The sequence below is a fragment of the Passer domesticus genome, chromosome 1 (assembly GCF_036417665.1).
Source record: "Passer domesticus isolate bPasDom1 chromosome 1, bPasDom1.hap1, whole genome shotgun sequence".
Taxonomy (NCBI): Eukaryota; Metazoa; Chordata; class Aves; order Passeriformes; family Passeridae; genus Passer; species Passer domesticus.
The window spans coordinates 29,614,380-29,640,121 of record NC_087474.1 but is presented as its reverse complement, the minus strand read 5'-3'; the positions used below and the strand labels follow the sequence as shown (position 1 = coordinate 29,640,121).

General features: G+C 39.2%; 1 protein-coding gene and 1 long non-coding RNA gene across 19 annotated transcripts in view; one reads left to right on the top strand and one right to left on the bottom strand.

Annotated features, from left to right (window-relative positions):
- HDAC9 (histone deacetylase 9) overlaps positions 1-25,742 on the bottom strand; it is a 452,594-nt gene that overhangs the window by 149,613 nt on the left and 277,239 nt on the right. The window lies entirely within an intron of this gene.
- LOC135295900 (uncharacterized) lies at positions 897-9,301 on the top strand. The gene is made up of 3 exons (XR_010357954.1): positions 897-1,268; positions 5,703-5,973; positions 7,070-9,301. It is a non-coding gene; the product is annotated as an uncharacterized LOC135295900 (long non-coding RNA).

Here is a 25,742-nt window from a genome sequence, read left to right as displayed (position 1 = left end):
TTTTGGTTTTGTTTGTTTGTTAGTTTGGTTTGTTTGTTTTGATGTGTTTGTTTTGGTTTATTTTTGCTGGGTTGTTTGTTTGTTTTGTGGGTTTGGGGTATTTTTACAGTGTCTTGAAGAAGAAGAAAAAAAAAGTCTGGAACATCACATAACAGAGATACCTTTGGAAGATGTTCCTGACTTTGTTTCTAAATTTTGTGTTTGTGTCTATGTAGTCAATAGTAACAATATTTTTCATGCAGATGAACAAATTGAGAAATTTTTTTAAGGTTAATCAACCTGTGTGAACATCACCTAAACTAGACATCGATTTCAGCACTTTGTTGGAGACTAAGAATACAGCCTATTCTTTCCCTGCTCCATTTACAGGTTAAAGTGTGTCCTGTTTATATCATTCTCCCCTCCTCAAATGAAACCAGGCACATACTGTGTTTGACACATGTTTATCAACATAATCTGTTCAGGGAAGAAGAAAGAATTTGTGGAAGGTTCCATGGACATTCCGTGACACCTGCTTTAATTTCTGAGGACACAGAAAACATTTGCGTGTGAAAATATTTTAAAATTTCTTAAAGGTAGTTTTTCTCACAAGGCTTACACCGAGGCTTACATCCTCTTGTAGCATCCAGATCCTTTAACTGTAATATTACAAACTGTAGACATCAGCAAAGTTTAGACTTGTTTAGATTATAGTCAAAGTTTTAGGCTAATTTACTGATTAGGTTTTATTTTACAGACAACAGCCACTCATGAAATACATATATTTTTTCCAGCCACCTACATATTTATGCTGTGAGCATTTCTGGTACTCTGAGTCACAGACAAGTGGATTAATGCAATGAGTAATGTGGATAATCAAGACACTTATCTGGCTCCCCAAATGCCCACCTGGCCTCTGGAAGGGATTAAAGGAACACAATGAATTCATCTTCAGGTTTTATGTGTTACAGCCCTGCAAACACGTCCATCTCTCCAGCAATATGACAAAAGCAGTATTTGCACATCTGCAGGGCTAGTGATTTGTGTGAATATATTTGGAGCATTTCTTAGGTAACCTGAGCCCCGTCTGCCCGGCATGGAGCCTGCTAGTTCCAGGTGCCTGAGATTAGTTTATTAGTAGAGGCAAGCAATTAGGGCCTCTGCTGGAGCTAGTGGAGGGCCATCCATCCCCTTCCACAGAAATGAGCTCTGGCCGTCAGTAGTTATTTTGAGGAGGAATTTTAGAATCAGTATCTAAAGAGAAGATGAGCCTTTGAGGAGCATGGGAGGTAAATATTTGTTGTTCTCCTAGTATTAACGTAAGGTTTGTTTAGCAGGGCTTTGAATTCATTTGGGTTGATGTGAATATTCTTTTCACGTAGATGTGGGATTTGTACATTTTGGAGCATGATGTTTTGTAAATTCTAAGGATTTTAATGAGATCTGTTTACTTCTTTTGACTGGGTGTGAGACCTGATAAATCACAAGTACGTTCTGTTGGATTATTTGATGGTCTGTGTTGGAGAATAAAGCATAGGTGAGTCATCTATATATTAATGGTCCTTTGCACTGTTATGTTTTGTGCAGAGAAAAAAAAAAGTGGGATTCACTCATAAAAGCTTTTTTGCCTCTTAGCAGTCTGTTTTTAAATTTAATATGTTAATATTTAGTTTAGTTACAGCTAAATAAATCCAAATATTTGTATGTCTGTAGCATAATCCCACATGTCTATGCGCATATTCACACCTCTCTTCAGGGTTTATACTTTGGCTTTTTTCATTGTGGTAGAGAACTATTTTTTCCTCCTAGGGATAGCAAATTTTAAACTTCTTAATAATAAGATGACTACTCTCATGTATTTGTGGCCAGGTTTTTATCCCTCTGTTGTGCCTTTGATGTATTCTGCTGAAGTACGAAGCGTGTGCTAATGTCTGTTAACTGGTAAAAGTTATTCATGTTTTGCCTGTCCTGCCCTCCTCTACCAAAAGACCTTAAGCACTACTAATCTTACAAAGCTTTTCCTCTCAAAACATTTTTGGTGATCTGTTTGCTAATTTCCAAATTGTTTTCACAAAATTACCCAAAGGATGGATAATTTCCTGAAGTGGAAACCTACATGCAAATGCTTCAGAAAGTTTTGCCCTAGGTAAGGATGAAAAGAAGACCTGCTGCCTTTCAGACCTTCCTCTCTCTCCTTCTTTTGAAGGATATTTCTGATGCCTGCTCTGCTGCCTTGTCTCACCCCATGGCTCCTGTTGGAGGCCCTACTCCTCAGCCCTGTCCAGACCACTCTAGCAACATGGGAGCACAGCAACTTCAGATCCTGCCACTTGTCTTCTCTACCACCCTCCTAGGCTTTCCACCTTCCCAGTGCAGTTGTAGCTGGCTGAATCCAAGGGACAGCCAGTGATTGCATCCAGAAAAAAGGGCTCAGCTTGCAGCAAACAGAGCTCAGTCCTGCTTTAAGGTCCCTGTGAAGGCAGTCTTGGCCCAAACTAAGCATCATCCAAAGTCTGACTGAGTCAGAAATTCTTGTCACCCAGAAACTTCTCCTTCAACGCAGATGTAGGTAGTTAACAGTCCTTCAGAAATATCATACAATATATTATATAATAGGCTTGACCTTGATTATACTCAGAAGGAAAAAAAAAACATAGAAAGCAATGAATGCCTGTACAAAGTAGTTTTGTTCCTCGGGACAAGAAACTGTGGGTAAGTGGAGTTTTTAACAATTTTCACACAGGAGTTTTGTGAAGTAGTGTTTTGCCTACTGTCCTCAAACACAATGCTAACTAATTGCCTTCAGAAACCAAGCAAAAATAGGTCCTGAGGTCTTCCAAAAAAAAAGTGTGTGAACAAATGTGGAAGTGTAGGAAAGGTGTCTCTGTCAATATATACAACCTAAAATAGAAATTGGTCTGAGATATCCTTGAAAATGAATGTGTTGTGACATCTTTTTAACTGCTCTGTCACTTGGAGAAAACACATCACCAAGAAGCCCTACCAGTTTCTATTTTTGACAAAACCACATGTGCAGCCACCAACTTCCATGGTCATCACTTTCAAAAAAACCCTAGTATCTCCATCTGAAATACAGTCAACCACAAACTCAGAATCAGCATTTTTACGAAAAGTAAGTAAATTATAAGTATGGTTAGAGACACATAGATTGAATAGGTAGAAATGGATTTAGAGCAAGCAAAAGCATAGATGGGAAAAAACAGGACAGTTAGCCTTGAGGCATCTGGATATATTAGGTCACATATTATCAGGATGTTTATAGAATTTTGATTTCTCTTGCTGTAATCCAAGGAGGACAGTGTTGACTAGAAAATCAGTAAACAGAAATGAAGTCTTATCAACTGAATCTTAGGTGCAGATACAGAGCAGTGGGATGGAAGCTATAACCCAAAACTGCCTGGAGTCCCAGGCAGAGATTTGCCTTTGCTTCTCACAGCAAAATAAGCCCATGCCCTGTGCCTTCCCTTTGCCTTCTGAAGGACTGGGGATTGGCTTATTCCAGCTGCTGCCAAGGTACAGCTTAATACTTAGACTGCAGCCCAAGGAACGGTTATCACCCTCAACCAGTTTTGTTTTCTCCCTCTGTTCCTGGAGCTGCAGAGCTGCTGCTGCAGGGGTCTCTGTCCCTCTCCTACCACCCTTCCCTTCTAGCACAGGAGCGCCTTTGGGGTGACAAAAAATATTATAAAAATTACAACACTTTTAGGCCATGAAATAGGGGAAGAGCCAAGACTCTTAATGGGATAACAAGAGCGTGCTCCTTTATCGAGGCACATAAGAGAAGATGCATTTTGCACATGGGGTTGCATGGCTAAAGTGCAAGTCCAGGCTGGAGTCACACCCCTTGCCTCTGGCTGCAGGAAGTAATAACAGAGTTGGGACCCTCGCTTTTACCTCTACTGTTGCATGAGGAGGTGGATGGGCTGCTGAGCTGTGTTTTTAAAGGGAGAGAGGTTAAAAATTACCTCTTTGGACAGAAAGTTTCCAGAAGCCTGACCATCTAAACGTGACCCATGCTGGTTCCAAGTAAGTGAGGAATCAAGGTAGTCACAGGGTTTGAGAAGTTTTCAGCTGTCTTTGTTAAGAAATATGAACCAAGCAATCATTATGTTGAAACCTGGCTTGATTAAGAAGAAAGGAATTATGGGAGTGACAGAAAAGGTTGCCCTGAAGTCAGAGCACTTCTACTGAAGGGAAATGCCAGGAGTCCAACTGAGCTTCTGGATTCACTCCTAGTTCCTGCTCCTGTGAGACCTGCCTTCTCTGCTCCCGACATTGGCAGGTACTTGACTTCTGTCACTCGTGCTGAAGTGCTGACTGCAGTGTGCACAGCACTCATCCAAAGAAAATGCAGCACCTCCTCAAAAGCTTCACTCCTGGCTGAATCTTTTCCTGAGTTTTTGGCTCTCCCAGATACTTAATACAAATGTATAAGTAATTGGGGGTACAATAAAGGGGGAAAATAGACCACCTGAATATCTTGTGGGTGTTTGGTTTTTTTTGATTTTTTTTTTTTTTGTCCTTCAAGGAAACCTCTGAAGAGGTTTCTTGTTACTTTATTGCTTTTACTGAAAAAACATGACTTTCCAGAAGTCATTTGGTGCTTTCCAAAAAAAGAACACAGGGAAGAATAAATGCAAAAGGAAAATACGATTGTTCGCATGTCTTGCCTCAGCTTTCAGAATTAACAAGTATTTTCTTCCTTTACTTTGATATGAATAATAGGTAGGCTCTATAATAATATTTAATGGGTACAACCACCTAATCCTAGTAGCTTTCTGAAATCAATAAGTCGATATGTTGGCCAAAACTAATTAATGATAACATCACTGTCCCACATGTTTCATTGCTCTGGGAAATGTTACCCATCTCTCTTCAATATTGGCAAATCAGTTTGGTGTTTATACAGATCATTTCAGCCACTTCCATTTTTTCTGCTCTTCATCAGAATTACTTTTCTTAGCAGACTTTTATGATTTATTTTTAAGTGAAGAATCATTACTTTGGCCTTCACACAGAAAAATAATATTCTCCAGGCTAAGTTCATTAGCAGTCCTGCTACAGATCTGTGTTTTCTGCATATTTCAACAGATTCTGCTTTGGTTTTATAGACAATTCTTCTGAGTTCAGGTTTTATTGTAGAATTAATGAAAATTACCTGGATCTGATATATAAGGAGAAAATCTTGGAAAGCCCTGCTCTTCAATATAGAGTCGGGACACACTAACACATCAGTGCTTAAGTATAAAATCATGAGGGTGTATAGATGCCTCCTTCCTTCTGTGGAGGTACAGTGAGGTCAGAACGGGGACCACCAGTGGACCATATGGTCAGCAAATATTAGAGCCATCACTGGGGTGTTTGATCAGCTCTGTTCTTGCTCTATAGAGCATTTGTGGAGGTCCCTGTATCTAATGCGCAAGGCTGGGGGGTGAACAGATCCAGAGCAGCCCTGCCAAGAAGGACTTGGGGATGCTGGTGGACGAGAGGCTGAACATGACCCAGCAATGTGCACTCCCAGCCCAGAAAGACAAATGTGCCCTGGGCTGCATCCAAAGCAGTGTGGGCAGCAGGTGAGGGAGGGGATTCTGCCCCTCTGCTCTGCTGAGACCCCACCCACAGCACTGCATCAGCTCTGGGGTTCCAGCAAAGTGCCTGGAATAATTTCAGTGCCTGGAATAATTTTTTTCCCTCTGTTGCAGAAGTGTAGCTATTAACATGCTGGAAACAAAGGACAGGGACCTGTTGGAATGTATCCAGAGGAGGGCTGCCAAGATGATCAGAGGGCTGAAGCACCTCTCCTATGAGTAAGGCTGAGACAATTGGGATTGTTTAGCCTGGAAAAGAGATGGCTTCAGGATGAGTTAACTGCAGGCTTCCGGTAACTGGAAGAAGCCTACAAGAAAGATGGAGAGGGACTATTCACAAGAGCATGAAAGAACAACGGGGGATGGCTTCAAAATGAAAAAAAAAGTAAGTTTACATTTGATATCAGAAAAAAATTCTTTACTGTGAGGGTGGTGAGCCATCACAATAAGTTGCACAAAATTGTGGATGTGCCATCCCTGGGTGTGTGAAAGGCCAGGCTGGATGGGGCTCCAAGCAATCTGGTCTAGAGGAAGAAGTCCTTCTCCATGGCAGGGAGTTTGGAACTTAGATGACCTTCCATTTCAACCCAAGATATTCTGTGGGTCTGTGACTTTTACCCCTCTGATGATTTCAGAGAGATATATTGCCAAATCTCACACCTTACTTCAGTGTGGTTAAAATGCCCACAGACTTCCTTTCTCCAACACATATGTAGTAAGAAATAGAGTTTCTTGAAAAATTGTATATGTACACATGCATATCTGCAGACATCACAAGATATTTTTAAAACATTTTTCTCTCTTCAGTGCAACACTTTTCAGATTTTGGAACACAAGGAAAGAGTGACACGCAAGGAAATGGTGATATAACTTGAGACTACAAAATAGAGGATTTGAATATAGGAAGTATGCTGCAGATGGAAAAAGAAACTGTCACAAAAATACTTTCACATCTGTTCTATATACTTAGAGTTCTACAGAGTTGTAGAATGCTCTATGCATTTGTAGAATAAATATATTTCTGCAACAAGTACAGCTTGTATTTTTTTTTTTTTAGTTTTATTTGGGATAAGATCCATTTATTTGTAATTTGAACAAAAATTGAATTGAACATCAAAAGTTTACTTACAAATATTTCCTACTTTGTTTTCTCAGGCTAGGGTTTGTTGCTTTTAACAAGTGGGAGAATTGCCAGAATGGGTAGATTTAAAATGGAGGAAAAAATCCTTATGTTTAGTGATTTAAGAACAAATAGAAGGTTAAAAAGAAACAAGGAAAATGTTAAATGCTAGCATAGTACAGATTGTATAATGCAGACTGCAGGATAAATTATGCAATTTCTTATTCCTTAAGTAAACCTCCAAACTTAAAATGCAAAGTATCTTTCAGTAGATACCATATTACCTGTTCTGTTTCACAGGAAAGTTAAATTTTGTACAACTTATTCCAGTGGCTCTTTTCTTTTTTTTTTTTTTTTTCAGCGGATAGCTGCTTGGTATTTGGGAATATTATCTCTTTGTTTTAAAGGCCAACTGAAATAGTGGTGTCTCAATTCACATTTTGGGGAAGGCAGCCCTGAAGATCAACTCCATTGCTGGTGAAGTCCCTTAAAGCACCTCCCTAACTCTGGTCTGAGGGCAGCTTGGGAGGACATCCATATGCTGGAAATTGTCTTGGAGTTAGTGGCTGAGCAGGAAGACCAGAAGCAGTGGGGAAGAGGCAGATGAGCCAGCTGGGATGCACAAATACAGCATCCTGAGAGCTATCTGGGTGCAGTCCACAAGCAGAGACCTTCCAGTAACTCAAAAGGAAGGACCTGACAGTCAGTGAAGAAAGCAACCTCCTCCAATCATAAGTTATAAAACATCCGGCTCTGTTTTGGATTATTTACACACATGTAAGTCTAGATAAACTAGAGAGGAACCAAGAAATTTATTGTGGGTTTTCACTGGGATATCTGAGAGAAGGATTTGTCACTTCAATAACTGCATCCTAAAGCATTGCCCACAAAGGAGTGAGACAGAATTCTTGCAGCCACACAACACACATAAAAATATATATACTGAAAAATATTGCACCAAATAAATAGCTACAACTTTAACTGTATCTAGTGAAACCCAGGAGAACAGAGTGGAGGAATCCTGAGAACCAGTCAAAACAAAATGTTAATTCTAATTGTTGTATTTAGTTGGCCTTGTGTTGTGACAAGTTTGTTATTATGCAGATTTCCTACCTGCCACCTTCTATGGGAGGATTTTACCAAGTGAAGTTATGCAGACAATTCCCCTTGCTTCTTACCTCTTTATTCGTAATTATGTTGGCCCTGTGTTCACTCAAGATAACATTATAGCTGTCCCCAAATGCTCTCCATTTGGGGTCTGTGACAAATGAAATCTTTCAGTGCCTGGAATATTTTTTTTCCCTCTCTTGCAGAAGTGTAGCTATTAACATGCTGAAAACAAAGCTGTGCTTGTTTATTGTCTGACAGTGGGTTACTAGGTGTTACGAATTTTCACTGATATAATTTTGTAAATGTTCTCTTCTTTCTTCAGACAGATTTATAATGTAATGTATTGTCCTTAAGGTTTTTTTTGTAGTTTTTGGTTTTGCTAGGAATGTTATTTTTCCTGCTTAGTAATAAATTTTATGTATATGATGCATATATAAATATACCTTGCATGATACTATCCTATTAAGAGTTATAATGAAAATAATCTGTAATTCATCTGCTACATAGACAGTATTCTTGTGTGGAGAAGCTAAGGTGTAGACATTACAGATCCAAAGTGCACAAGGATTGGAAATCCTGATTTTTAAGTCCTTTCTTTAACTACTGGATCAGTAATAGTTGCATTGTATCAATAATATTCTCCATTTCTGACTTTTCATCTGGTTTAATTGTGAAATAATGCAGCACTGTGGCTTTCTGTGTTTCTTGTTACAACTGACAGCCATGGAGGTATGGTCAGAAGCTGTTTTGGTTTGATGGTGCTGGATTTGACAAAGGGTAGGAGAAAGAGGTTAGAGCAATTGACACTGTACAATAGCACAGCTTTTAGGTACTGCTCAGACAAACTAAAGCATCCCTACTCTAAATCTTTAAGCTGGGTACAAAAGGGCTCTGAGCAGACTGGGTGAGGAGAGGAAGCTGATCACCCCTATCACCCATAAGGAAAGAGCTCATGGAACGTCACAGCTTCTGTGTCTTTGGGGCCATTGTGGTCCTTAGTCTTGCTGGGAACATCCAGTCCATTTTCTTATCAACCTCTGGAAGCATTAAACCTACTCAGAGAAACCAGGAGGAAAGGCAGCCACATAACATGGGTGCACACATCATGATGTGCATGCACATCATGCCACAGCCAACCTCTGGGGTCCCTGTGAGTCCCAAGAGATGTGCTGACAGCACTCCAAGCAAGGTAGTGCCAAAGCACTCCAAATAGCTGGCACCCCACATCCATGCCATTGTATTCAGAATGGCCTGGAAGCCCTGCTGGCCACAAAGCACCTTCTGAAAAAGAATGGATGCTGTGAATATATCTCAGACAAATATATCTCAGAAATATATCTCAGACCCTTGGCAGAGCTGCGAAGGTGGGCTGAAAGCTTTGAGGCAGGGCTCAAGGCACTGGGTGCTGCCAGCCCAGCAGTTCGTTGTCTCTACAAGACAAGGCATGTTTGAAGGTTTCTTCACAGAAACCACAGGGGTTAAACCCGACCTGATTGCAGTATCAACAGATATGCTAAAAATGTCAGATTTAGCCCTGAACCCAACCAGAGAACCTAAGGCTGTCCAGAGGCCCAGGCACAGGCAGTGAGCTTCTCAGCTCCTTCCCTCTCTCCCTTTCCAAATCCCCCTCTGACTAGGAGTATTGGGGTTTCTCTTTGCTGCTCTTCGTACAAAAATGTAATTAGAGCAATTAAGCAATAGCAACGTTCAAAAAGGGAGAAAATATATGAAATTGGGGCCAAGCTTTTGTCTTTTTCTGACAATTTTAGAAACATCCCTGGTTTGCATCATAAAAGTTCAAATTCAATATCCAAGTCGCTCTTTGGCCATTGAAATTTGTTTTACATATGGATATAATTTAATTCATAGGAATCTGACAGCTGCTACCTGGCCTTCTTTGCTTATTTTTAGTCAGTCTACAGAGAACTTAAAAGGCTTTTACTGTACAGTTGGAAATAAGAGACAGGATTGTTTTTCAGTTTTTCTCATGTGCTTTGTGAGGCATCAATCTAACCTATGACCAGGTTCTTTTTTTGTCTTTTTTTTTTTTTTTTTCCCAGCCTGGATTTAAGCCCTGATGACTGTTTCTTTCATATAGCAACATTCACCAATGTCACAGTACAGCACACCCTATGTGTTATTGCACCCTTAAGAAGTTCCTGGGCATCATTCTCTCTGGGAGAAGGAATCATGAAGTTGCAAGACTTGAGTAAATTTTATATAAAACTTTAAATTAGCTGGAGAAGTCTGATTTTAGGTACATCCAGGAGTTTCACCAGATACAAAACCCCAGAAAATGCTTTGAAAATGTGGCTTGAATATAAATTCACGTGGAAGCATCTGCTGCCTCATTTAATCTCCAGCCTTTTGTGTGTGTGACAGTAAATGATTACTGAGCTCCCTTTCAGAGCTGGATGTATTTCTGGGCTAATATCTGTAATTAGCCCTGGAGATTCGACATAGTACAAAATGTGTTATGTAAAGTTACCCAAGTTGAAATGGCCAAAACTCTTTTTTGAAAACAAGTTTTGTTACATGTGCAATGATTGCTAAGAGTAAAATTCATCATTGTAAGTAATGTAAGTAATACACTCCAACTTCATGTAGTAGGAAGGAAAACACAGTGCTAATTTATGAGTAGCTGCCACCTGAAGGCAGTGAGATTTTTGGCCCATTGAATCAAAAAAGACTGAGGGAATATTCAAGGCAAAAGTAGTTATCATTATATTTTAATTTCCTTCACTTATTTAACTGTTATGATTTCAACCAAGAAGTTTGTTTTTTTTCCCCTGATTTCTCCCCCCATCCCTCTGGGAAGAACTGAGCAAGGGACTGTGTGGTAGTTAGTTGCCAGCTGAGATTAAAGCATGACAACTTCTCAGGCATCTGTTGGTGCCTGGGTAACCCTGGCCAGGAGAGGGAATACCGACTGTCCCTGCTGTTGTGGGCAGCGCATTCCCATGGAGGCAGCTTGGGGTGACCAATGCACATACTCTAAACCAGAGGTGTGAGTTGTCTCACCTAGTGTTTGTATTTTAATGAGAAAGAAGGGAGTGAAAAGCCCTGAGCAGGGGCCCTTGTCTGGCTCTTTTCAGCTGTGAAATGTTAGTGTCCCTAGGGGCACACTGTCCTCTTCTCCCCAGGGGCAGAGGGGGTGTGAGAGCCTCTCCTTTTCATTTAAGAAGGGTTACAGGGCCATGCTGCCGAAAGAGCTGCACCAGGGGCTGAAAGTCCCGAGAGAGATTTGGGTCAAATTAGGTTGCTTTGGGAGGATTTGGATCTCTGAAGATGTTTTGTTTTCATTCTTTGAATTAAAATTTAATTTAAGTAATTGGAATACATAATCCGTCTCTGAGGAATGTTGTCCTAATCTTGTCTCTTAGAAGAAAAAGCAGGATTTTCAAATTTTATCTGTTACTGATCAGCTGTATGAGCTAACACCAGTCTTCTAATGTCTCTGAGCCTTTGTGTCACCTTATCTCATCCTGGTTTTATCTCTGCTAACCATGGAGATCCCAAGCAGTTTGCACTTTGCAATGAGACATTTCAGCACTCAACACTAGGGATGCTTGACTGCAGTTGTGGAGTTAAGGCACATAATACTTAATGAAAACTTACCTCCAAAATCATCTTCCTTACAAAAAAAAAAATACAAAATTAAAAGGAAAAAGTGATGAGTTTCTTTTAGTTTGTTTCAGCATAGTACGTATGGGTCCAATTACATTTCATATTAAAAAAAAAGAAAAAAGAGGTAAATATAAGGAATAAGAGCAAAAGGAGAAAAAGTGAGAGAAGGGAAACAAGATGGGAGAGGTGTAGAGAGAACAAGAATCCAGCTTTAAAAAGACAAATCATAACTCAGACTGTGGATCCAGGCACCAACATTCTTCTCACCTGGAAATAGAGCACCAAAAGTGTGGGTTTTGGATATTCATACAGTATGAGGTTCAGTTAAGAAAACCCCGATGCCCCATGTCACTATGCAATGATAACTTCTATAAAAGTTTTTAAATTTGGATTACCTTTGTTGTAATGTGAAAGCTTTTGAAATCTGTGGTTATTTTGGAAGGCTTTTGTTTACTGCTCTAGTCCACTATAAAGCAGTATATTACATACCCTATTTATTAAATTCCTCCCAAAACTCCCCAGAAATGAATTGCTGTAATGTGTGTTTGTGGTAGCCCCGTGGTCAGACCAAATCAGCTGAGAAAGCAGGGCTGGTTGTGCACCAGCTGCAGCGCCTGCCCGTCACCGCCACAATCACTAACCTTTTTGGGAAAAGTCACTTCCATCAGTCAGGCCACTACAGGGCAGTGGCCGCAAGGCAGCAAAACACTGCTTGGAATAATTCTTTGCAGATGCCAGGAACCGGAAGTTTCAGGGAGAAAAATGAAAGCCATTCACTCTTCCAATGACACAAGCCTTTGATACAACAAAGTCAGTTGGATGGGGAGCTCCAAGGTCAGGAAGGCACGTAAAGATTGGTGATTAGAGAAATACTATATCAGCAAAGTGTGGCAAGCTATTAAAAGAAACTGTAGCTTTTATGATTGTGCTGCTGGAGCTTCCCCAGGGCTATTTATATTAGATATTGAGTTAAGCATAACTTATTTAGTCTCAGCATTCCAGAAAACATTTTGATGTCAGCTACTGAAGGAAAGTAAACACAAGGAGGAGGAAACAGGGCTGATCCCAAACAGATAAAAATTTTGTAATTTAATTTTGTGAACCCATGCATGTTAGAGCATTAAGAAAGAGGAATTTTTAAAAGCTTGATTTGACTTAAAGCTTGGTTGATAGAGGTATTTAGTCACTGTGCAGCTGGGGGAGGATGGGTGGAGAAACAGAGATGATTTATCACCTTGAGTACTTGCTACACCCTAACAAAGCATGAACGCAGATTTCTGTAGGCATTTTCATCTAGAGCAGATTTTATGCACATGTGTGGTTCTCATCTAATGCTGTGGGCTTGTGTGTATGTTAAGCCAAACTATTTGCTTAGCTGGGCTGTTTGCCCAGTGGATGTCCTGATGGCTGGTGACAGGGATTTGCCTGCTCTGTAGCAAGCAATTAAGAATCTTTGGGACTGTAATTTCGGAATTGCTGTATGAGTCTGGACTTCTGGTCACTAAGTGAAGAATCAAAAATCTGATCTAGATGCTGGTAATGTCTGCACAGATATAATCTCTCAGCTCAGCAGCTCCACTGAAGGAATCAGGCTTCTTTATTTCTCTAAGAATAAGTCAATAAATCTATGGGCAGTTCTGCTCATGGGCTGTCTATTCTCTCAGAATAACACTGTGAACCTGAGGAAATGACAGGTATGAATGAAAAGTCAGGTGTGGTTTTCTTTCATTTGCCAGAAAGAACTGCTTATTTAAGACTGAGGAAGTGGGAGTGCTGAAACCTCAAAGTCAAGTACAGCTCAACCCCCTTAACACAGGGGAGACACCTCAGCGGCAGCTCCTTGCAGAGGATTTTTTTCCTGCCATCTTGACTGTGCTTTGATTCTTTGATATATTTTTTTAAAGGTGCTTTGAGGTGGGAAGTTAGCACTTCCAGCTTTGTTTGAGTTCTGCAGAAAAAAGAGTGTGAAGGAATATAGTAGAACTAGCATAATGTTAGAGACATCACTCAATAGATGTTATCTGACCAGAAATACTGTCCAAATTTGTATTTCCTGCTACCTTGTTCTGACCAGGTGTCTTAATGTCGTGTCATTTTGAATTTAGGCAAGATACCAGCCCTTTCATTTTTCTTTATCTGAGTAAAACATATGGTTTATAGGTTGTGAAGACCATACTTTTCTTGATTAGCATACTTCCCATTCCATGACTTCTTATTACAGATAAAATAAAGTTTTTCATTTAGATTGTGTAATTCTGCATTTCTGTGTTTGAGTGAAAGACAACTTCCTCTTTCTTCTCACCTTGCTATGTATTTTTTGTACTATTTTACTTGGGAATACTAGGGTATTTTGGATGTTGTGAAGATAGATTTGAAGCTTTTTGGGACTCATAGCTAAAAACGGAAACGGCTTGTGTTGTTGGCTATTTGGTTGATAAAGATAATTCATGGCTCAAGGAAAAGGAAACAGAAATGTGTTTTACCCTAAAGCTAGACAGAAAACTAGTACACAAATTTAATAGAAGAATCTAAGTTTGGCTATGACTGAAGGAAGAGATGAGCCTCAGATTTATGATGATAAGAACATAAGAAATGCCTTATTGCATTAGGCCAGTTTATCATGGCCAATAATGTCCCAGACAATAGGAGATGCTATTTAGTGAGAGCACATGAGCATTGTTACTCTTTCTAATTTATTCCTCTCATACCCTCCCAGCATCCAGAATTTCTACATTGTAGATGTTAGAGGCACATCCCTCTCTCTTTCCTTGAATATCTGCTTATGACCCTGTTGTCTGTGAATTTGTCTAATCCTATTTTGTACTGCTCATTCTCAAATCTTCCATGGCAGCAAATTTCAGAATTTCACTACTCATGGTGCAAAGGAAAAAAAAAAACAAAACAAACAAAACAACCAAAAAACCCCAAACCTAAAAAACCCACCACACCAAAATGTTGCATGTTTTTAACTGATCTCCTCATAATTTCAGCAAAAGTTCTCAAATCTAATATTGCAAAAGTTCTCAAATCTAATATTGCAGGATTTGCTGAATAACAGTTTCTCATCCACTTTGCCTGCTGCTCTCCTGCTGTTGTGAATGTCATGGTATTCTATAGCAGAGTTAGACATGTTTACCCAGAGGGATCTGTGCACTTTTTCAGTCTCTCACAGTGATAATGTGGCCTTGGTTCTCAGTTGTACAAACTACCTTTCTGCTCAGCATTGTTGAAAATTGTCCTTTGGTTAGTGTTTGTGCTGCAGCTGCCTGGCAGATGACACGCTCGGTGGAGAGAGGACACTGCCAGCTCCTGCCAGGCTCTCTTGCCCCAGCATGCCCCAAATCCACCACCTCTTCTCCAGGCCAAGGGCAGGCTGGCAACCAGACAGAGGAATCTTACTATTTAGGTGATATTCCCTAGGGGAGCATTTGAGAAGTGCATTTTAGTTTTATTTAAATCTTTAAATGTTTCTGGTTTGTACTGCTATGGGTTTGCCTGTATAAAAGCCCCACATTCAATCCAAAGTAACATATGAGTTTTCCAAATTATTTTCTCTACACTTATGCTTCTATTTTTCAAACTCTTTATTTTGTCTTTCTCTTCTTCCCTATTCTCCCCACTGGGAGAGGATGGTGTATCTTTGCACAAGTCATTAGTGTGCCTGCATCAGTACTTGCAAGCAGTATGCATTAAAACTTTGACTACAATGCAGTTTGGTCAAGAAATAAGAGACAAAGCCTAAAGGCTGAGACCAGCACCAATGTTAGTGGTTCAATATTAAATATATTGCCACTTTCTAATATTTTCAACTAGGAAATAAATCTCCTTTCTGTTGAAAGATAGTTCTGCCTTTGAAGATAGAATAACGTTTACATAAATGTTAAGGCCTTCTTTAATGTAGCTTTCATTATCTCCTATGTTCCCCCTTTCTCTGAAAGCTGAAGTGACTGATGTCAAGATCAAGAGAGTCAATCAATGTAGATACACTCCAGGACCCAGATAGGATATAAATCACCCTTATTCCTAACCACGGTAGACACCTAACTGAAGGACAGAAGTTTACATACTCACCGTCCTTGTGGGGGAGGCTAAATTTCCCAGCCACTTACCTCAGGGCACCCCTCATTCATTAACCAATTGGGGTGCTTAGTATCACTTATCAAATAGGCTAATCAAAGTTTGAGAGAAAACAGCTCTTGACCATTTCTTGCCCTTTGAGCACTCCAGGGCCACCTCCCGCCCCTGAACTTTTATCTAATTAAAGTTAAAGAGGGGAAAATTAATCCGTGGAAGAAAATGAGATAACAGCCACCACAGCAGACCATCCCAGAGCATGGTTTGGCTTTCATCTACTGCTACCTGACAATTAACTCTTCAGCAACACAGAAACCCCATTTCATGGGAGCAGAATCTGTCTCTTCACACAACAGTAGGTGTTGTATTTTCATTTCTCACTGCTCCATGTTGCAGTTCCTCTACTTGTAATGGGTGAGGGTGAATTAAAAAGGTCATCCTTTGCTTTCCCTCTCTCAAGCTTGACTTAGTGCTGTTTTCACTTGCAGAATACAAAAGTGAAAACTGTAATTTATTACAGTACCAGCAATTCAAGATGTTTTGCTTGGATCCTGTGCTTGCAATTGGTTACCAACATTCCAGCCTTTCTTGCTTTTGTTGGCTACAAGTTTATAACCCTCAATTTCATTCTCTAAATCTGTCTTTAAGAAGACATTTCACAACACAGGATTGTGGGTTTTTTTACCTAGGAAAAAAATGTGGAGTGTCCCTTTTGTAGATTCACTGCCATTTTTGTGGTACTACTTGTGTTCCCGTTTGGTGTTCTTTTGTTTTAAATTCTTCTCTTTTAAACCACCTGATGATAAACTTTCTGAATCCCAAAGGATCTTTCTTTAGGATGGCTTGAACTTTTCAGCAGCTGAAACTTTGGCACTGTGAATAACAGAAATAAGTTGACTCTGGTAACACAGAAGTTGTTAGCTGCACTGTGAATGGAGAAACTGATGTTTTATGGGGTACTTGGGAGTCCTGAGCTGTGGCCATGCAGCAGCAGCAAGCTGTGCTCCTCCAGCTCCAGCAGCACCTGCCAGCAGCAGCACATTGGGGTGTGGGGGCAGCTTCAACACGTCACCCTCGCTGGCATTTCAGGCTTTGGGGCACCGAGGGAGCAACAGCAACAAAGTTCAGCTTTTTTCTCTGAAAATATTCTGGTACTTTAAAGGCTGCAGTTATACTACTAGAATTTTAGCAGGAAGCATTGGATTATAAGGTTTGTGGGACAGGCACATATGGCCAAAATTAGAAGCACTGAGGAAATCCCACTTAAATTCTAGCTGTCTCAGTGTTGCAACTTGCACCTTGAGGCACTCAATGCTGGGCAAGTTTAGTAGCCCAAAGTAACCCCATTTGGACTCTTTTTTAGACAGTAAAAACTGTTTTAATTATTACATGTCTATTTTGCTTTGGAATGGGTCAGTGTATTGGGTTATGTGGGGTTCTTGTTGATTCATTTGGGTTTCTTTTTTAGCGTGTTTTTTGGACTATGTACATCAATGACACCATAGCCAGCAGTAGACATTAAATACCTCACAAGATTAACCTTAATATTGTCAGTACCCAGTTCGTAGCACTTCATAATGGGCATTCTGCAACATAGTTAATCACTTGCAAATGGAAGGTGTAAAAGATAATAGGGTTCAAACATTTTCATTTAAATCAAAAAGAAGCCCTACTCAAGCTTCCAAATCTCTTCCAAACTTTGGGAAAATTTTAGTCCATATCAATGTCTAAACTAATATCTGGCCTTCCCTTTAGCTACCCGAACTAATCCATCAGCCTGACAATTTAGAACTATGACCTGCAGCTGTTTGGTTGTGGAAGGGACACTCCTAGGTCTTTAAAGAGGGATAAGCGAGACAGTGAAAATGAGATTCAGTGATCCTCCTGTATTTTAAGGTGTTTTGCACAGAGTGGGAAGGAGCTGTGACTTTTGCTCGCTTCCCCCATGCCAGGCAGCAGTGGGGATAATGGGAACTCGCTGGGCTGCTGCCCACGCAGTGCTCCCATGGAGACAGGTAGCAGAGGGGTGTTTGCCAAATTCCTCCTGCAGCTGCGGTGTCAGAGTGGGGAGTTCACCAGGACCCAGTTAAACTCAGATATCAATTAATACCAGCTGCTTTACTCTGCAGGGTGGACAGGACAAACTAGGAACTGGAAAATGTGTGATAGGGAAACACATTAGAGGGAACAGTTCTGTACTGGCAGGGGGATAGGCTGTAAGCTGTAACAAATCTTTTCCATCTCTAGTTTCTACATATATAATTTATATAGGGCACTGAAAACTAAAATTGTAGCGAACTTTGGTCACTATCCACAAGAGACAGATTTGATCCAGTGACCCAAAGGCGAAAGGTTCTGTATTCTATTAGCAACCCCTTGCAAATGCAGTTCCTCACCAAGGATTTTATATCAATAACTAAATACCACTAACCTTTACAAGCTATGTGGTAACATTTTCAGCCTCCTAATTCTGAGTAATTTCCCATTCAAATGGAAATTTGAGTTTGTCTTAAAGATAAAAGTGAAATTTCTTCAACATTTTGTTGTTAGATATTTAGGAGTTCAGATATTTTAGAGAGGAGAAGAAGAGCAGGTTGGATTATGACTGTGTGTTTGGAGTTTCTAAGAGGCATTGCCTTAGGAGAGCACATTAGGCACCACTCATACACTACTTTCTCCACACTCCCTTGTGACAAATTGTGAGAGAAAATTATTCTCTTCCCTTTTACCTGCAATTGTACATCTTCTACTTTCTTGTCTATTGGAATGTCCCTTGGAATTCCAGCCAGGATCTAGAAGTTAAGATAGTCTTGATCTTGATACTAGTGAAACTTGTAAGCAAGATAAAAGTACTTCCCACATATTATTTTGAGCGTGCACAAAAGTGTGTACAGACTAAGAAAATGTAGTGCTATTTAATTTCTATTAAATGTAAAAACGTGGAACTAACCAAAAACAAGTTACATAAAGTAGCAGTTGGAGGTCAGTATTCATGTCAGAGGTGGTCTTGTTCTATTTTTTTTTCCTTTTTTCCTTTACCTAGAAGCCAAACATCACTAAGCCAGAAACCACCAACCAGTACAGTCTCACAGTAATGAGATATTAATAGCCCATGGAAAAATCAACATATAATTTTATATTACGGTACTTACTACAGTCCCTGTATCTTTTTTAGTTCTGACCTAACTGTAACATGAGAAGAGGCAGTGGAGTGACATGCAAAAAACTTGTGCTCATTTTAATTTATAATATATTCAAACTACTGTTGGTAACTTTTCATATTTATGTTTTTAAGGAATTCTCACTTCATTCTTTTGTTACAGATGAATAGGAATTTTTCATAATGATTTTAGTATTGTTGCTTCTTGTTTAAACAAATCTATCAACTTTTAATACACGGAGAACTATATAATAATCCTCAGTCTATAAAGTACTTTTGGGATAGTGATGCACCTCCACCCTCAGTCTATGGGCCTGCAATTGCCCCCAGAAGTTATACAGGCTCCTCTCCAACATGAGCTCTTTTGTTGTTTTTGCATACTGAAATAAACAAACAAATGTTTTTGTTAGATCCCAGAGAATGCATTTGCATCACCTGCATGGACCTCCAAGGCAGTGACCCCCACACTTACAGGCAAGTTGGTGTCTTCAAAATAGAGGTCTAAGCATTTTTGTGGTTTTACTTAAAATTACTTCACAGAGGTTCCTGTCTGTTGTGGTGGTCAATGACCCGAGCTGTGTTGAAGCACGCTTAATGCCTGAATTCTGCTTCTCCATATCTACAGATGCTTTATTGTTTGCTGCCACCTAATTTTCCTTTGTCCATTTTTGCACACATTCTCTTCAGCATCAGTGATTTCAAATCACTTATTGCTATAGTTCCTAATTATTTTATCTCCTAATCTTTATACACGGACCACAGATTTGTTTGTTTGTTTGTTTAAATTATATTGATTAATCTCTTGATGTAAAAAATGCCAAATCCAGAAACAGGAAGAGAATTTTCTGGTTACCTTGAAAAGACCTTAGTCTGCATTTGCCTGGCCTGGTCTCCTTGCAGAGGTAAACAAACTTAGCAAACTTTCAATTTGTGTCTCTCAGGCTTTGCGTCTTGGAAGGATTGACGCTGGTTCAAAAGTGCAAAGCTCTTCCCTGATTTCAGGAGTGCTAAAATAGCAGAAAAAAACATGGAGCAAAAGAGAAGGAATAGAGACACAGCTCCTCCAAAAACTTTCCCTCTAGCAATAAAAAGTGAGCTTGAAAGGAAGAATCCACTCAGCAGGCAGGATTTAGAGGATAAGATGTTATACATATAACACCACTCTTACAGGCAAGCCAAGAGCTGCACTCAGCATGCAAAGGTAACACTTTAGGTCAAGGCAGAAATGTCAGAACTTTCCAAGAATTTTGGTCCAAGTGATGCCCTGGAGCCCAAGTTAATGTAAGTGCCTACTGGGGCTAAATTTCAGGTTGCTCCTAGGACCCCATGGGTTTTAAGGATGCTTTGCTGCTGTTTGTATTCTGATTTTAAAATGAGATTAGACACTTGGGAAAACACTGTGTTAATCTGCTCCACAGTGATTCATGCTGGTCATCAGACTGAAGCGAAGTCCTGCTGAAAAGCTTTAAAACTAGGCAACAATATTGGAAGCAGAGCCAAACCAGCACTGTTATTTCTAAGGCTGAGGGCTCCATTCCAAAACTACTGTCTCCTTTTCTCAAGCAGCTTAGTCTTCAAAAGAAGTCCATTTAATACTAAAAATTACCATAGTTTGGGGGTCAATAAATCTTTTTTTTTTTTTAAGTGATAGACCACAAAGTGCCCCATGAATTGATCTACTTCATGTTGCCATGGAGTTTGTCATCTCCTTTTTTTTCCACATACCTAAGTACTTCATTCTCCTCTCTCCTTGAAACTTGGAGGATTTGGGTTTCTCCCACTCCCAAGATAGTTATTGTTGGCCAGTGCATCAAACAACTTGCCTACTGAACACCAGCCACAGAAGAAATACACCACCTACCAAACCAAAGGCGCCCTCTTCAAATCACAGTCCCTTTTGGCAGCTAGTTCCTCTCATACCATCATACCCAGAGCAAACAATAAATCTTTTGCCTTGGACTCTACTGGCTACCTCAAGTGCATAAAACCAGCTATTACAATGATCTTGGTAAAATGAGCAACTGCTAGAAAGGGATTGTGCTGTAGGTGTAACACATTTCACAGAAATAGTTTCATATAGCTCCAACTTCTATTTTTCAACACTCAAAGGCTTCTCTCTAGCAAGCTTGAAGCCATTTCTTTTTTTTTGTCTGCTGATGGTTTTTTTCTGTTTCTGTATCTTTGCTTTTTTTCTTTCTTGATAACTTGTTGGTGTTGGTTTAGGTTTTTTTCATGGTTTTGTTTGTTTGTTTTTCCTGTGTGGTCTTTGACATTCCTTGTGAGCTAAGAAACATGCCTTACCATTGCAAGAAACATCACCACATGGTTCTATGTAGAGGAAGAACCTCACCATTGCTGTCTTAGGTAAAAAGTATGTTTGAAAATGCCAGACAAAACTAATATCTATTGAGACCAAAATCTCACTGAATTGTCATAGAGCTTTCTTTAATCCTGAATAGTTTTGTCTTCAGATTATTTAAAAAGGTGTGGGGAAGTAGTAACCCCTTCTAACAACTCCTTGCTATAAACTGCCTGAATACCTGTGCACGGAAAGGTAACTTTTTTTTTCCTCTTTACTGAAAATAAAACGGACTTCTACTTCACTAGTATATGCTCAGTTTAAAATTGTGTTTTTGAACTGCATTGCTCCAGACTATACATTAGCCTTGAGAGTATGATAAAGTCTGTAACATGGTAGATTTTTCTAATCTGTTAGTATGGAAGCAGAAGTTTCAGCAAGGCAATTAAAATGATAACCTGAATCCAACGACTTTGGATTATGTGACCAGAGCTTTTACAGCAGCTGTCAAAAGGCACACAGGTGTCCTTGCAGCCATGAAGGAAACTTCACAACAAAGGTGTATTTGGCTGTTCATCCCCTCCATCAGCATTTGCACTGCTCCAAAATGCTTGCCCTGCTGCCTCAGTCACACATGTGAGAGAGGAGGGGGGACTTTATGAATACCTGGTTTCCAGGGCTGTGCAAAGCTGCATAGGTTACTTTCCACTTTCTGAATCTGCCTCACATCCATTTGATTACTCGCACACTTTGTACTTTTTTACTTTCTAGTTACTTGGGGCAGGGTATTTTTTTTCTGCTCCGTGTCAGATCCAGCTAACAAGAATTCCTTTGCTAAAGGGCAAGAATGAAACATCATTAAATCATAATTTCTTTTCCACAACCAAGCTGCTTTCCTCCTAAGCTTTCCCTTCCCAGCCCTGAGAAAGGGAAGAGACTAGCCCCAGTACTGCATTACTTGGGTCACTATAACTTAAAGCCCTTTTGTCAGAAGGAGAGAACAAAGGTGCCATGAAACAACTTTTTATCTCTCCCCCTTCAAAAGCAATGCAACAGTTCACACTGTGTGCTTTTATAATCAGACTGAGCAGGGAACTTTTCCCTCCTCAAGCAGCATATGCATCAACAGGGTGTTTTTACTGCAGCAAGCTCCAGATTCTGGTCTGAAGATAAGCTGCTTTCTTGTCTTGCCTGCTTTTGTATGCTCTAGCTAAAATTCCTGTAGCTCATGCTTAATCAAAAATATAGCAGAGAACTTTTTCCCTTCCTAAGCAGGCTTTGCTCAAACATATTCACTGACAAATTTAAGAAACTGTAGGAAATTGGTGAAAAAGAAGCAATTCACATAAATGTCCTGTTTAAATGAAATGTAAAAGCACCAGATTTGTGGAGGAAATCAAAGTCTGAAAAAGTAATTACACTTGTTTAGACTAAATGCAAGACAGCATTTTAATAAACAAGCAAAACCTTTGGCTAACATCCTACTTCTCAGCTTTTCTCTTATTATATGTTTAAAATTAGTTATATTTTCTCCTCAAATCCATAATCCCCAATAAATTAATCTGTCTAAATAGCACATGTGCAGGATAAAACCATATCTTTGATTTTGATTACTTTGCTTATGGTTGCAATTTAGGTAGCCTTGATTCCAGCCATTGCTGTTTCTGTGGACTTGAGCATGCTTAAACTGTGGAGAGAAAATCTGAATTCTTCCATGGATCTAGTTAGGTTGTTGGCTGCAAAGAGATAAACATATCTCTTTTTTGTTGACAAATTACTTAAAAACATAATTTTGCAAGTATGGTGCTGTTTATGGTATATTGTTACTCTTTTATAGGGAGCATGGACTTGTACTGTTGTAAGCTGGAAGAAATTACTTGTAAGTGGGAGTGGTTTTATTTGTAAATTCAATTCTAAAACATTCAACAGAACTACAGGAAACATTGCATTAACTGAACTATTGCATAGAGACAGCAAAACTGACACTTAAGGCCATAGAACTTGAAACCCTACAAATCAGCAATTTGACTTCTGTATCTTATGAAATATACTTGATATAACATAAATAGCTTATTAGCAAAAATACCTTCTCACTGATGTAGTGCTAGATAGACACTAAATAGACTTCATATGACTCTTACACGTCATTACACTTTACTAGGATTTTTTTGTATTAAAATAGAAAAAATAATGGTAAAAAATGAATTGTGATAAAATTTGAAGTGGAAATGGAGAAGAGCATCATTCCAAAGCAAAGAATCTCATTTTCCCTGTTTCCAGAGCACCTTCAACAGGAGTACAGAAGTACATGGCTAATGTGATAGGAGATAAAGATGTAGCCAGCCTACATTGCTACAGCTGTGTGAGATCAGGATTAAAATAGGTGAAAAATGAAGAAGATTTATAATATTTCACATTTAGATTATTAAACCAAAAAGTAATTCTTATTTTTAATTTGAATTTCGGTAGTGCATTGTTGCACTAACAATTGACAAACTGATTTTGAAGACAAGCTTAATATAGTGCTTTAAATTAATCTTTAAGTATATCACACAACACGTGTTAAAGTTACAGCACATATAGAGAAAATGGGTTATAAATAATTGAAATGAATCCTAAGAAAGCAAGATGCTTGTTGACACAGACCCAAATAAAAATGTATCTGAAGGTGCTATTATTACTTGATTTACATACCCTAGTGCTCTCATGCATGCAATTTAGAAGCATAAATGTAACTTTGGAGGATCTGTTTTTCAAGTAGTCTGGAGCTTCTGAATTTCTGGAAATCAGGCTTTTAAAAATGTGGGATTCTTTCCACACATCCTTCTGGAAAGTTCATTCTTCCTAATTCAAAAAACCGCAGCAGCCGGTGCTTTATGGATATGCATGACAGCGCTTCTCTGTCTCTCTCCTCCTCACACTTTGTCATTTTTGGACTTGAATAGTGCAGCATACTCTTGCATGACTTCTCAGTGGGATATTTTTCTCCCTGCCCAGTCTTTCCAGAATCACACTACTAAAGCCAATACACTATCTTTTTTGGGGGGAAGGGAGGAGATAGGGGATAAGGGGAATGTTGTCCACAAAGTCCAGCCTGTTAAGTTTTTCTTGGACTTCCTCTGGTTTCTTTTATGTAGAGCTGTCATCAACACTTGCTAAGTTACAACACTCTAAAGACTCACACAGTGAGTTATGTTTTTCCTATAAATGCAAAGACACATGTGCTGGTCGTGTACACCTTCACATACACACCTGAATACCTATGTGTATCTAAACAAAATTCATCAAAATGTATAGTAGTGAAGGTAATTCTGTATAATGTTCTTTTTGAAGTCCTTTGGTCGAGAAGTATGTAAATATATGAACTTTACAGGAGGAGACTGGAATATATGCCCACACCTGTTAAGTAAGTGGGAAGTAGTGTCATCTAGTGGTTAGCTCAAAGCTAAAGGGGACAGGAGCTGTAATTCAGCACATAGTAAACAACATTTTTCATTCTTGCATTGCTGTACTGTGCACCTTAGAGGAAATAAGTGTTACCTATTATATCTCACTGATTCAGCTAGAAAACAGAGAAAAGTAAAGCCAGATGGAGAAATATCAGAACTAAGTAAATTGTTAAGTGGACATTTTGCTTTTATGCAAATGTTTATCCCATGTCATCCCATCAATCTTATCCTCTGACGATGCAGACTTCTTCAGAGCATATTCATAGGTCATCTACCCATCCTCTTCTACATTATATAGTTCAAAAACTACTGTGGTAGGATACTGGCACACTACCATATAAAGAAGCACATTAATTTATTGATAAAACAATGAAACATACTAACTGAAGTTTATTCAATAGATTCCAAAAATATGAGTTGGCAAGTCTTTCTATATCTAGTAATACCTTTTATGATGGAATTTGTTTAAAAGATGGTTCTTATTCTTTCCACTTCTGACAACGTGATTTTTAGAAATAGTGTCCTCATACAGTCTTAAACACTTTTACCATCACTTCTGGTTGCAGGAAAAGGTAGAGTACTTGCTTACAAGTGAAGGAAGTGGTGGTGTTCATATACTTAAGGCTAAGTGTGTGATTAATTTCTCGGTAGATTTGGTTTTATAAAATGAATAGAGTACTCTATCTGCTCTTCAATTTTTGACTAAAGACCTAAAGATGTCACTTGCAGATATTTCTTACATAAAAATAACAGTATAGTGTTAACATAAAAGCTAACTTATACCTGGCTGCAACAGTACTGGTATAAGTATTTGCCATGGAATCTGAATTAATTTCACCCATAACGGTTTCATCTATGGAGATGAAAGAAACAAAAATCTACTAAAACTGCTGAATGAAGGGCTAACCATATTAGAAAGGAGCAGTTATAAACAGGACTTTTCCAGCTGCCCTTGCTAATAGGCAATTCTAAAATAACAGTGATGTGTGTCTTAGGTTTCTGCTAACAAAGCTGATTTCTGACCAGAAGGCTAGAGTATTCTTTTTCATCTATTAAGCCCTGAAAGTGACAGTTCTTCTTCATATCCCTAATATTTCCTTTTCAGCTCACCAAGGCCAAAATGTCATCTTTTCTTGTAAAACAAAAAATCAAAGCCAAATGGTTAAAATGCAAAGTTTTGGTTAAACAAACAGTCAGTATTTCAGTGGTTTTATCTGCAGCCTGCAGAGCAACTAAACAAAGCCAAGATATTGTCCATCTCTTTGACAGACAAAGAGCCTCAGAGGTCCAGAATGACATGCCTCGGGCTGGCACG